Source organism: Chenopodium album, chromosome 10 (genome assembly GCF_948465745.1).
Source record: "Chenopodium album chromosome 10, dcCheAlbu1.1, whole genome shotgun sequence".
Taxonomy (NCBI): Eukaryota; Viridiplantae; Streptophyta; class Magnoliopsida; order Caryophyllales; family Amaranthaceae; genus Chenopodium; species Chenopodium album.
This window is the reverse complement of record NC_137843.1, coordinates 40,489,925-40,503,236: the sequence shown is the minus strand read 5'-3', so window position 1 is coordinate 40,503,236 and position 13,312 is coordinate 40,489,925. Positions and strand designations below refer to the sequence as shown.

At 39.3% G+C, this 13,312-nt stretch overlaps 1 pseudogene; it reads left to right on the top strand.

Annotated features, from left to right (window-relative positions):
- The first annotated feature begins 4,936 nt into the window (after positions 1-4,936).
- LOC145565777 (small nucleolar RNA R71) lies at positions 4,937-5,036 on the top strand (annotated as a pseudogene).
- The last annotated feature ends 8,276 nt before the right edge of the window (positions 5,037-13,312 follow it).

Here is a 13,312-nt window from a genome sequence, read left to right as displayed (position 1 = left end):
AATTTTGATTGATAAGTGGACTCCGTGTTTAAAAGCGCGTAGGAATCCAGGCCGTCGCCAAACGACAGGCCTGTCGCTACGCGACAAGCCGTGTCGCCACGCGACAGAGCTTGTCGCCAAGCGACAAGTTCAGTTTTGCGGCGACAGAGTGGAGTTTTATTCCTTATCAAATTCTACCTATTTCCGGACTGTTTTCTTATAAATACGGTCCTGAATCTCCATTTTTAATCATCTACAATCATCAATTATCATCAATCATCAATTCTTATCTACAATCATCATCTCTCTCTCTCTAAACTTTTCACAATCACAATTCCGCATACACGAGATCTAGAAAACACCTAGCCGAGTTCGAAGTTGCCTTCGCCCTAGACGTGAAAGGTTATAATTTCTGAGGGGTTGGTCCCAAATCTCTATTTCAATTATTTAATTTAATTGTTTGATTTTATATTTTCCTTGAAGTTACTAACGTGTGTATTTTGTTATTAGAAAGAGGTACAAGGCATCAAAGTATGTAATCTTATTGCTCTATTCTTGTAGAAAGTATGTTTATTATTTATTAATTCCTAGTATTATGTTAGGATGTTATTATTGCTTTCTAGTATCATGTTTAGGGTGCCTTTTGCTCTTTTCTAATATCATGTTAGTATCATGCTAGGGCTAAAGCTTTGATTTTTATTGCTTAGTGACATGCTAGGGTTTGTTATTAATCTTGTTAGTATCATGCCTAGGATCTTGCTATTATTATGCTTTAACATGATTATTATTATGATGATTGTCATTATGTTGCTTGATATTGATTATTTATTGTTATTGCTTGATCACGCCTTTTATGCATGTTTAAAGGGAATTTGTACTTGTAATCACGCTTCATAAGACAATTAACAATCTTGTTTAGGCTAATATGATTATAATTCAAGTGATCGCCAATAATAGTTTGTTTGTGCATTAAATTCAACCAACATAGATAAACAGGTTTAGGGTTAACCTCTTGATTATATGTTAGTCAGAAAGCGCACATGAATACGAGAAGAATAAAGTAGAGGCCTTTTTAGGGCAGGTTCAATCTCTTTTAGGTTGGATTTGTACCTTCATCCCCGAACCCTATTTGGTTCAAGACCTTTTGGAGTTGACAATTTCATGGATCGTTAAGGGGTGTAATCTTCACCTTCTGAACGGTTTACAAGTTCCTAAAAACTTGTTGGCGACTCTTTTGCTCTAGCTTCCTTCCCTTTGGACGCCACCATGCTTAAGTGTATGATCACAGTGGGGTTCAAGCTTGGGGTTAATGGCTTGAAATATTCCCTACAACGAGGAATAAATTGTATGTTGGTGCCTTAGTGCACTTAAGGTGTTTTAAACATGAGGGATAGGATTTGTGGCGTTTCATGCGTTTAAGGTGTCTTTGACACCGAGGTAGAATTAAAAAGGGTTCAACATTTAATATTATATGGTAACTAATTATTCAAGAATTAAATTGGTATATTGAATTGTTTGATTAATTATTGTTGATTGAATGATTATGGTTTGAGAGTCATCACTGAGTTTAATAATCTGTAAATAACGTAAAGTGAAACAGATTACGCACAAAAACTCTTGGAACGTATATACCTTGAGTATGAACTTAGGGGGGGGAGTTATGGGGTTTTATATTTAACCATAACTTCTATTGGAGTACAGGACGCTGTACATTCCTTTTATTATTATTATGCGCAGGAATTCCGCCACTTAAGAGTGGTTTTTTATGCTGGCACGGTTAGCTTCCGTGTCAGTAACCTCAATTTACTGGGGTAGGTTAGTGGGAAACCCTTTAGATGCGTAATCAACGCTAAATAAATTATTTAGTGTCTAGTGAGAACTTTTATTGATTGTTGTAAGTTTGAAAAACAGGTGCAACGAGGTAAGTTGTGTATTGATAAGGAATTGTATGCTAGTGTGTTAATTATGCTTATGTACTCAACTTTGCTGATTGTGTGTTTTGTGTGTTTTTTGGCCTTGTCTTTATCTTGGCCCTATGATGACCCATTTTTAATGGAGAGTAGTGGAAATAGGTAGAGATAAGCATTTCAAGTGATGAAGCATTTTCATGAATGGGCATGACTGAAGAGCGAATCATGCTAGTTTCTATAAGTATATGATGTGTTTATTGCTTTAATTATATATGACTTGATTATTATGTGTGACTAACGAGAAGAGTTTTGAGTTCAGTTTTTATTTTAATAAGGGCCTATAATGGTTCCAAGTTGTAGGTTGAATTTATTTTACTTCGTTTGAATTTGGTTTGACTTTACTTTCGTTGATTGACTTTTCAAGTTGACTTGTTTTGAATGGTTTTGAAATTAGTCTTCCGCTGTGTGTCTTTGATAGTTTCCTTAACCGTTTTCACGGTGGCGGTAATGTCTTATATATTCCAATTTAAAGTTTTAAACAGGGCAAAACAGGTATTTTAAAAGAAAGGAATTTCTAGGGTGTTACAATAATTCCCGCATCCAAAAGTTTGGTGATCTCCTTCTTCACTACCTCTCCCATTTGGGGATGTAGCTTTCGTTGCCTCTCAATAGAAGGTAGAGCACCCTCCTCAAGGGTTATGTGATGTGTACATAAAGCGGGGCTTATACCTTTGAGGTCATCAATGGTATAACCCAAAGCACCTTGGTGCTTTCTCAAAACATCACACAACTCTTGAGCTTGGCGCTCACTCAAAGAAGAGCTAACAATCACGGGAAAAGTAGAGTTGGGTCCCAAGAATTCATACCTAAGGTGTTATGGAAGAGGTTTGAGCTCCACCATTGGAACACCTTTACCCTCCTTTGATGTAGCCACTTGCAACGCTTCTTGGCTAGAAATGCTCATACACATTTGCTCTTCAACATCCTCAAGGCTTCCATTGAGAACATCTTCATACAAATCCATCTCCTTGCTAGGAGCACCTATTTTTTCCTTATTCAACAAAACATTCTCAAGAGCATCGTTAGAAGTGAGCAATTGCTCACGCATGGAAGACACAACATGATCAAGAGAATCAATCAACATGCAATTTTCTAAAGAAGAACTTGGATACTTCATACTATCATTCAAGTCAAATTTTATCACCTCATCCCCTACATTGAGTGAAATTTTATCACTCTTCACATCTATCAAAGCACACGAAGTAGCAAGGAATGGTCTCCCTCGAATGATAGGAATCCTAGCATTTTCGTCCATTTCAAGCACCACAAAATCCACCGGAATAACAAATTTCCCAACCCTCAAAGGGACAACCTCTTGCCTTACCCTTAGGGAACTTAATTAACCTATCGGCCAATTGCAAAGTGATGTTAGTAGGTAAGAGTTCCCCTAGCTCAAGTCTTTGGTACACCGAATATGGCATAAAGCTAACACTAGCTCCTAGGTCACACAAGGCATTCTCGATTTGCATTTTGTAAAAGGCACAAGGGATGGAAAAGTTTTCGGGATCTTTTAGCTTGGGTGGCATCTTGTTCATTATGATTGCACTACAATTCTCGGTCAAGTTCACCGTCTCTACAACATCACAAGTCCTCCTACCGCTCAAAATGTCTTTGAGGAATTTTTCATAGTTGGGCATTTGGGTGACAACTTCAGTAAATGGTAGAGAAAGGTGAAGTTGCTTGAGCATGTCAATAAATCTTCCAAATTGTTCATCCAACTTGTGTCTCATGAATTTTTGTGGATAAGGAACCTTGGGTTTCACAATTTCTTTCTCCACTCTCACCTCACTAGGTTTCTCAATCTCAACCTCACTCAAAGATGCACCATATCTCTCATCTTCTACCAAAGCCTCTTTTGCGGCCTCCTTGGTCTCACTTTTCCTAGGAAAACTCTCCTCAAGAACCTTACCACTCCTTGTAACAATAGCATTGACCGGTCTCTTGGGATCTAAGCCTTGGGAAGGTAAAGAAGAAGGACTAGCATGGTCTTTTAAAGCATTAGCAAGTTGAGAAATTTGGTTTTCAAGCATCTTATTATGAGTCATCATTTCATTAAATTTCTTGTCACTTACGACCACGTAAGTGTTCAACAACTTTGTTTGGTTTTCAATGATTTCTTCCAAATTCGTCTTATGAGAAGAAGAAGAGGATTGAACATAGGAATTATCATTTTCGGTCTTTGGAGCAAATTCGGGTGGGGACCTCTTTGAGAGTTATTTTGAAAATTTTCCCTTTTTTGATTGTTTCAATTACCTTTTCCTTGATTATGATTACCATAACCTTGGTTATGATTACCATGATTTTGGTTTTGATTTTGGCTACTATAACCTTTGTTGTTATAGTTACCTCGGGAATTTTGGTTCCCATGGTTCTTATTACCACCACCTTGGTTGTAGTTGTCAAAATTGTCATGGTTGTTGTAATTCCTATTCCATTAACCTCTTTGATTCTCAAACCTAGAATCATTTTTGTTTGACACATAGTTCACATGCTAATTCACATTTCCATCTTAATCATCACAAACATCCATACATGCGTGAGGGCAATTAGAAACATCATGATCATACGATCCACAATCATCACAAAACAAGCATCCACTAGGCATGTTACTAGAAAAGGGAGGGGGTTGAGAATTAGAAGACATACCTCTCCCCTTAGATTGGGAGGGAAGACTTGAAACTTGGTAGGTAACACTTTCCAACTTCGCCTTGATAGCGGACATCTCCTTCCCCAAGTTTGTCATTTGTGAGGATAGATTGTTGATAGAATTTAGATGATCAACCCAGTACACCGAAGAGCTACTCTTGCTAGTTGACTCTTTTTCTCCGTCTTGCCAATCTCTATAGTACCTTACTACGCCTTCAATTATGTCTACCACTTCCTCTTTCGTTTTGTTCATGATAGGACCTCTGGCTCCTCTATTTAAACATGATTTTCCTTGAGGACTAAGGCCTCCATAGAAAATTTGAATAATTTTGTAAGTAGGAATTCCTTGGTGAGGACATTCTCTTTGATAGTCTTTGTATCTCTCCCATGCTTCATAGAGACTCTCACTAGGCTTTTGCTTGAAACCTTGAATCAAAGCTCTATCCTCCGCCGTTTTCTTTTGTGGATAGAAACGAAATAGAAATTCCTTGGTCACTTCGTCCCATGTCCTTAGAGAATTCGGCTTGACCTCCTTGTCTAGCCATTCAAAGGCATGCCCTATGAGGGAAAAGGGAAAAAGCTTGAGGCGGATGAATTCTTGGGAAATTCCATTTACCTTGATAGTATTGCAATATTTTTCGAACTCCTTGAGATGATTTAGTGGGCTTTCATGTTTGGCCCCACTAAATTGTCACCTCTCTATCAAAGTGATCATTGCCAGTCTTATTTCAAAGTCATTCGCCGGTGTTGTAGGCGGAGCAATCCCACTCTCAAATCTATATACACTGGGAATCCCCAATTCTTTCAACGCCACCCTTGGATTTTCTCCTATTCTTGCTTGTTCCTATTATTGTGGTTCTTCTTCACTTGAAGTGCTAGGGCTCAAAGATCGTCTAGCAACCCTTAACCTTGCAATATTCTCTCAATTTTCGGATCAAATGGCACTAGTGAACGACCACGTGCTCTATGCATATAATCTCAAAAGAAATGATTAGTAGCACAGCTACAATTGTAGCCTAAAAGAAAAATGTTTTTGTATTTTCAATTAAGGATTAAATAGACTCAACAACTATAACAAAGCACCAAAATCACTCCCCGGCAACGACGCCATTTTTGACTCAAGGAAAATGTAGGTCGTTTTCTACCCTTTCCTAGAGCCAAAAAAAATTTATAAACACTCGACCAACCTAATACGAGTATATGGTTAGTCAAGGGTCAAACCCAAAGGAATGAGTAGGTGCAAGCTATAGCCTAAGTCAAGCTACTTCGAAGATTGTAGAAAGATATGGTTGGTAACTAAGGTATCAAGAAAGCTAGAAAAATCGAAAAATTGAATATACTAAACACTAGGGATATAGGTTCCACATATAAGCTCAATGATTATGCTAATTGATGGATCACTCAATTAATTCAAACATTGCAAAGGACAAACAATAGTAAAAACCAAAGGAATCCAAAAGCTATCTCCTATAAGCCAAGCTAGAGTTCACTATGAATGGCTAACCAGGAGAATCACAATCAAATTCAATCAATTAAAGCAATTCTGAAATCAAGGGTTCATGTCATTGAAATTTCCAATGCAATCTAGATTAATCTTATAGGTTGATCACTCCTAGTCTAATTAATCACATGCACAACTATGTCAACCAATTTAATTGCAACAATTCAATCAATCAAGGATCATCAACTAGCAAAAACCATCAATTAAGCATGCTTCCTCTTCTCCCTAGCAACTAATCTACTCACTAATCATGGTGAAATTTGAGAAACAAAACAAATTCAATCACAATCATATTCATTTCAAGTTTAATCAAGAAGAAATTCAATCACTCAACAAATTCTAAAGCAAAGAATGGAATTCAAATCAAACATTCAAGAATTAAAGGAAATTGCAATAAAAGTAAATTCAAAGGAAATAAATCTCACAAACTTTCATTGATTTTAAGAAGAAATCCAAGATCAAGTTGAAATCAAAGATCAAATTTAAGTACAATCAAGTAATCCTAAGCTTCTCTCTCTACTTTCTCTCTCTTCTAATTCTGGAAAATAAGTGTCAAGTACAAAAATAAGTCGTCCCCCAAAAAGGAAAAGTCTAAGGGTATAAATAGAAAATCAAGCGAAGGGGAACGAGGCGCCTGGTGCGTGCGCACCACCCAGGCCACGCGCGCGCAAAGATGGGTCTTCGCGCACGCACCGCCTATGCCGCGCACGCACCGCCTATGCCGCGCGCGCACCCCTGCTTGGTGCTCGTGGCCTTACCTCGTTCGCTTGCTCGATCGATCTCCGTGCTCCCGAGCATCCCTATCATTGGTTCACTCGAGGCGATGCTTGTGAGAAGGGCATCTCCTTTATCTTCCAAGTATTTGAACACTTCGAGCCAAAGCATTGCTTCCAAGGTTCTTGTGCTTGCGGAGCTAGCTTGAATTGCATTTTTGGATTCCCGAACTTAACTCCATCAACCTCCTTGAATGCACTCAAGCTTCCTCCTTGATAATTAAACCTCGGGAAACTCAACACACCTACAAAACAAGTCAAAGAAACGGAGAAGCGAGAAAAGATAACCGAGAAATGAATAAAATAAAAAGAAAACCATCAAAAACACACATTTCTCTAAATTTACACACAAACACGCAAAACAAGCATTATTATGCAAAACCACGACATAAAAGACTAAAAACGAGCATAAAACTACAAAGAAAACCTAGCCTAAGAGTGCCATAAATGACACTCATCATTTGCCTAAACACTAGCCTCCCTATTTTTCCATAATACTTCCCCTAAGCACTCCAAGTAGTCCATACAATACCCGAAGTTCTATACTTAAACCAAGGCGTGAAAGGTATAATTAACTGAGGGTTTGGACCAAATCAACTCTACTTTTTATTTAATTTAATTGTTTCAATTTGATTTGTATATTTATTGAAGTTACTAACAGTTTATTCATGATGTAGCAATTCAAGGAAACACGGAAAGTGAGTAATAAATCACTTAATTACTCTTATTTTGATTCTTGTTGCTAGTATCATGATTAGGTTTATTATGATTTAATTTGACTAATGATTTATTGTTGGATTGCTTTCAATATCAATGGATATTTTTACTATATTTTTTGATCACTATATTGCATGTTTCAAGGGGATATGTAATCGAAAATCACGCCTAATAAGATAATTTGGACGACCGGTTTAGGTTCCTTTTTAATCTTGTTGTTTAATCAAGTGATCACGATATTTAGAATTATGTGTTTCATTAATATTCAACCAATTTAGCCTATGTTAGTTTGGAGCAAATTGAATCTTTGTTTTCATGCCTTTGAAATCGCAGGAATCATTTTTCAGTATAAGAATCGAGTAGAGGCCAATACGGGCGAATGTGACTCCATGACTCACTTCGTACCATCATCCCCGATCCTCCTTTCGTGGTTCCGAACCATATGAAGTTAGTAATCTCATAGATTATGAATGGGGTGTACCCTTCACGGGTCAATCGTTATTGCCTATCATTGTCCCTGTATTCGTGGTTGCCTTTTATGATCCGTGAATTGTTTACAAGTTCCTTAAAAACTTGTTGACGGTTTCCTACTTAATTTGTCCCTAATCATATACGTTAATTCCCACTTCCTATGAGTGCCAAGCTTATTCACACATGTTTAACGTAGGCGCACTTCAAACGACCCCTACAAAATCTAAGCATGCTTTCTAAATAAATATAGCAATTGAAATACTCACTTTGTTGCCTCGTATCTCTTTCTATCAAAACAATACACACGTTAGTAACTTCAATAAAAGTATTAAGTCAAACAATTGATTTAAATAATTGAAATAGGGATTTGGGACCAAACCCTCAGAAATTATCAACCTTTCACGTCTAGGGCAAAGGCAACTTCGAGCTTGGCTAAGTGTATCTAAGTCTCGTGATGGAGGAATATTGTATTTGAAAAGGCAAGGGTTAGAAAGAGAGAGAAAGAATAAGCTTCTAGCTTTTAGAGAGAGAGAATAGAATAGATGATTGTTTATGATTGAAAACGGGGAAATATCAACCCTATTTATAGAGAAAAAATGACCGAAAACGATAAAAAAGAATCAGAATTTCAATCGGAGTAAAACTGGTCTGTCGCGATGTGACAAGGCTTGTCGCGACGCGACAGCTCTGTCGTTTGGCAACAGGCTAGTCGCAGCTCGATGGTGCTGCATGATAAATTTCTATACCGAGTCTGTTTTCCAATATAATTAGGATTTATAAGAGTTCGTACTTATCTTTAAAAATCAGATTTTAATCCTTCTAAAAAATACTTGTTTTATTCCAAATAAAATCTTTTATCTTTTCAAAATCAAATAAAAGTATAATTATTAATCCTTACCCCTATAGAATTTAAAATAACATTCTAGATTATTCTATCTATTCCTAATGACTTTAGAAATAATAATTAATGGACCCTTCTCATGATCATTGGGTCGCCCATAAAACTCATTTAAGATCCACTTTAGTATTTTGGCCATAACTTGCTCATTATTCATCGGAATTGGGCTTATAATATATCGTTGGAAAGATCTTTTCAAACCCCATCCAAATACACAATCATTGGACCTATATCATGGACCAAACTAAGCTGTACTGGATGTTTTTCATAAATAGGATACGAAAAGAAAGATTTTCGAAAACAAAAAGAAGTATTTTTATTAAAAATAGAGGAATCACGAGACTCTTTCACATTTCGCCTTGTTCGAGAATTAATGGCCTGAAAAGTACTCATCACTAGGTTTGGTTTTTGGGGAGACACAATCAGGTGTCAACAGAAGCCCCTACTTTTACTGAATAGCGATAGGGACAGAGAATGATTCAGAACGTTCTGCGATCCTAAATCATTTTTGTAACACCGATACCTGTAAACTAGCATTAGTTAAACAGATAAGAGAGTTAGAAATGCGTATCTTGCACCGTCGAGTATACGTCTCTGATGTAACCGATTTGTTGTTGAATTTTGTTGTGACGACCTCCACAGTGCCTTGTGAACGCCATCTGAAGGTAACATTGCCTCGATATCTCCATTTGTTGCGACAATTCTCCACATCCTAGGGAACATTTTCAAAGACCGCTGTTTGTTGCCATCTTCATTTTTGCTATGACAATCTTCCACATCTTAGCGAACATCGTCAAAGACCGCTGCTTGTAGCCATCTTCAAAATCTTGTCTGTGATGCGACTTGATCATTTGATTGACAATTTTGACATCCTAGCGAAAGTCGTCGAAGACCTCGATACCTTATGATCCTCAGTTTGCTGATGGTTTATTTTGTTTATTGTGTGCTTTGCTAATGCTCTTATGTAATCTTGCTATTCCAGCACCTCAGCGTATTTGTAGATGTGATGAGCCAGTACTTTGGCGCTTGCACTTGCTTGTGACCCAATACCTCGGTGCTTGTGATGAACCAATGCTTAGGCGCTTAAAGTCAAGTGAGATGATCATCGTCAGGCCGATCACCAATCGTAATCGAGCTGAATATTGATTATGTCAGTTGCTTATAGGGGCTAAATGGCGTACCGAGGAACCCGAAATGCTGTAGAAGGTCCACATAGGCTGTTTTTGAGACCTAAGAATTACATCGCTGAAGGAAGAAGGATCAGCGCGTGCTTCCATGCATTGTCGCAGTGCATTATGTCTGTCGCGACAGAGTCGCGTTTTTCCGGATTCAACCTTTCTTCCTCATTTTGCCGTTTTGCTTTCATTTTCTTCGAAAATCGTCAAAATCTTTGAATTGTTCGTTCTTTGCCATTTCTCAACCAAATTCGCTGAAATCTCTTGCAAATCAGAGATCTTCATCTCTAGTTTTTTCGATCTATGTAAGTTTTGCTCCAACTCTTCTCATTTTGAAAGAATTTCGTGCATGTTTCTTTAAAAATTTTAGAAAAATCCGTATGTGTTCTTGCTTGTTTTGCTTTGTTTGTCAAATTTAATGCCATGAAATTGCTTGTATATGTTTTTATATTGCTGTAGGAGTGTTTTGAGACTTGTTTGGCTTGATTTGGCGAAGAAACGAATAATTTTCCATTGTTGAACACCTTGAGTTCATGAGAAAAATGTGGCTTGTTCTACATGTTTTTGCTTGATTTTTGTGCTTAATTTATCACAATAATTGTCATAGTATAGTAAGAAATTGTTTGATTGCTAAAAAATCTTGTTATTGCTTGAATTGAAATCATGCTCTGCTTTAGTACTACGTACTCTGTTTTTTGACGAACATAGTATCATGCGGCTACGCGAACTTTCGATATTATAAAACCTTTTAATTTACTATTCTTATGCATGTAACATAATTAGTATGGCTCGACATCGTGGTTCTGGCTCACGTTCACGTGGGGCTCACCGAGAGGACTAGTTTGTCGACGCAGGCGTGGGGACTTCCACCAGTCTTGGTGAGTCCCCTGAGTGGGATGAGCGTACCTTGTACATTACACCCATTTTCCACATTTCGGAGCGCGTACAACGTGACATTGCGGATGACAGAGTCCGTTTCCATGGCTCCGATAACGGCGATATCGGGCAGCTATACGATCTTTAATTTCGCGACAATGCGGAGCTGTCCGCGCTTTGAGAGTCATGCGGCTTGACTTCTCTTTTGCAGACCACATTAGCGCTCTTTTCTTTGAAATCGAGCCGTTACTTGGTTCGAGCTCTGGTAGAGTTCTTTTGGGACACCACCAACACTTTCAACTTTCCTTAGGGTGAGATGACTATCACAACCCTCGACTTCTCCGTCATCACCGGTTTGGATTTCCGGTCGACTGCAGTTCCCCTAGACAAGGACCTGACTCTTTCCTCACCGGAGGTTTACGAGCTGTTGGGCCTTATTGTTGTTCTGGCTTGTGCTGAGGTTAGGTCAGTATAGCAGAGTCGTCGATCCATTCGTCGGTCCTTACTAGCAGAGGCCTTTCAGGATGAGCGACCACCCCGGAGCAGCGGGTGCGTATTTTTGTGTTGATTCTTTTGTCAGGGACTCTCTTCCCTGACAAGGGTAGTCGAGTGCTGCTCTACTACCTTCCTACCGTCCGCGATCTTCGACTGGTCGTGACTTTTGATTGGGCCAACTTGGCCTATGTTGACTTCCTACTTGCGTTGCGACTCTCTTGTTGTCACCGAAGCTTTGATGAGGAGGTCACTCTTTCCAGTTTCTGGAGTATCGTAGTGATATACTCTATTTTGTCCACTAGAGTTTGACGTCTCGTGTGTGTTAGTTTTTCATGATCTTTAGAGCTTCTTTGTTATTTCAAATTTGGTTCTAGAGTACCTTCCGACCTTGACTCCAGCTAGATCTTTGCCTCGAGGGCTCCCTATTGATGCCGGATGGGGAGGCCGTTATCCTGGTGTGGTTGCTACTACACTCGTGAGAGAGTCGCTTCTCGCGGTATAGATCATCATTTATTGTTGTTTGTTCCTTTTTATAGGATTTTGACTAATGGATGTTCCTTTCATAGGTTCCTAAGGTCAACTTCCGCCCATGGGTCAAATTGAATGTCTTTGCGCTGGCTCTCTAGTATACAGCCCACCGGCGCTATTTCCAGTAGACATACCATGTTGTGGTGTACTTGGGGGAGAGAGTTGTGATTTAACACTCCTCGGAGTTTTTCGTTGTTCCGACTCGTCCTCCAACCCATATGATAGATCAGGCGAGTATGAGGACTCACCTGGATTCGAAGGAGATTGGTGTGGAGTGGCGGAGATTTAGCCATCCAAGCCAATTTTATGGCGAGAGAATCTTGCCGCGGCTGGCCCCACCACCTTGTAAACTGGTGGAGGAGGAGGAGGTATGTTTTTGTATCTTTTGATTTGTCTTTTGGTAGCCCCCAACAATTTTTATTTGTTGGCGTCTAATCTTGCAGGAGGACGTAGCTGCAGAGTTCGTACCTCCGACTATGTCCATCACCTATCAGGGGTCTTATGGTCCGATCGAGGAGATGATACCCCCGGCTCCTGAGGAGTGGTGTCTGGTAGAGAGATCGATCCCTCGTCATCAGACCTGGGTGAGTTTATCTCCTGTTTTTATCTGTGTGTATATTTTGATTAATTCTAACCTTTTACTTTTGTAGTTTAATTGTGAGGTGATGACGAGGATGGCGAGAGCTATGGAAACCTTTCGTTACCAGCTAGTGAGGTTGAGGCACCGAGCATCATGCCGTCATGATGGTGATGTGTCAAAGGTACATCTCTTTACTTGTATTGTGTTTGTCTTCTTGTTTCTCTGTTTTTGACTAAGCTTATTGTTTGATCTCAGCCTATTCCTCTGACCCATACTGGCTCGAGACTAGAGGGTAGGGGAGAGAGATCCTGTGCGAGGCGCCGTCGTACTTCGGTTGAGACCCAGGAAAGGTGAGAGGGGTCGGATCATACCGTTGTTTTAGATGATTCCAGCTCTTCTTCCGAGGGTGTGATGATGAGAACACCTGGTTAGGGTATTCCGACACTAGCTCCTTTCATGGCTAGTGGGACGTATGAGGTTAGCTCATCATCGCAGCAGCCGCAGCGGCAGGGGCCTCAGCAGGGTGAGACAGGATGGGCTGGACCTACTGTTTCAGTCCCTACGACTAGAGATGCTGACGCTGGTCAGGGAGTGACTTCGCGGACTTTGCAGTTTTATGATGCCTTGGGCATTCGGCCTCTGGCGCCATAGCTTTGTGCCTGTACTTATTTATTTTGGACTATGTAGGACTTTGCTTTATTTA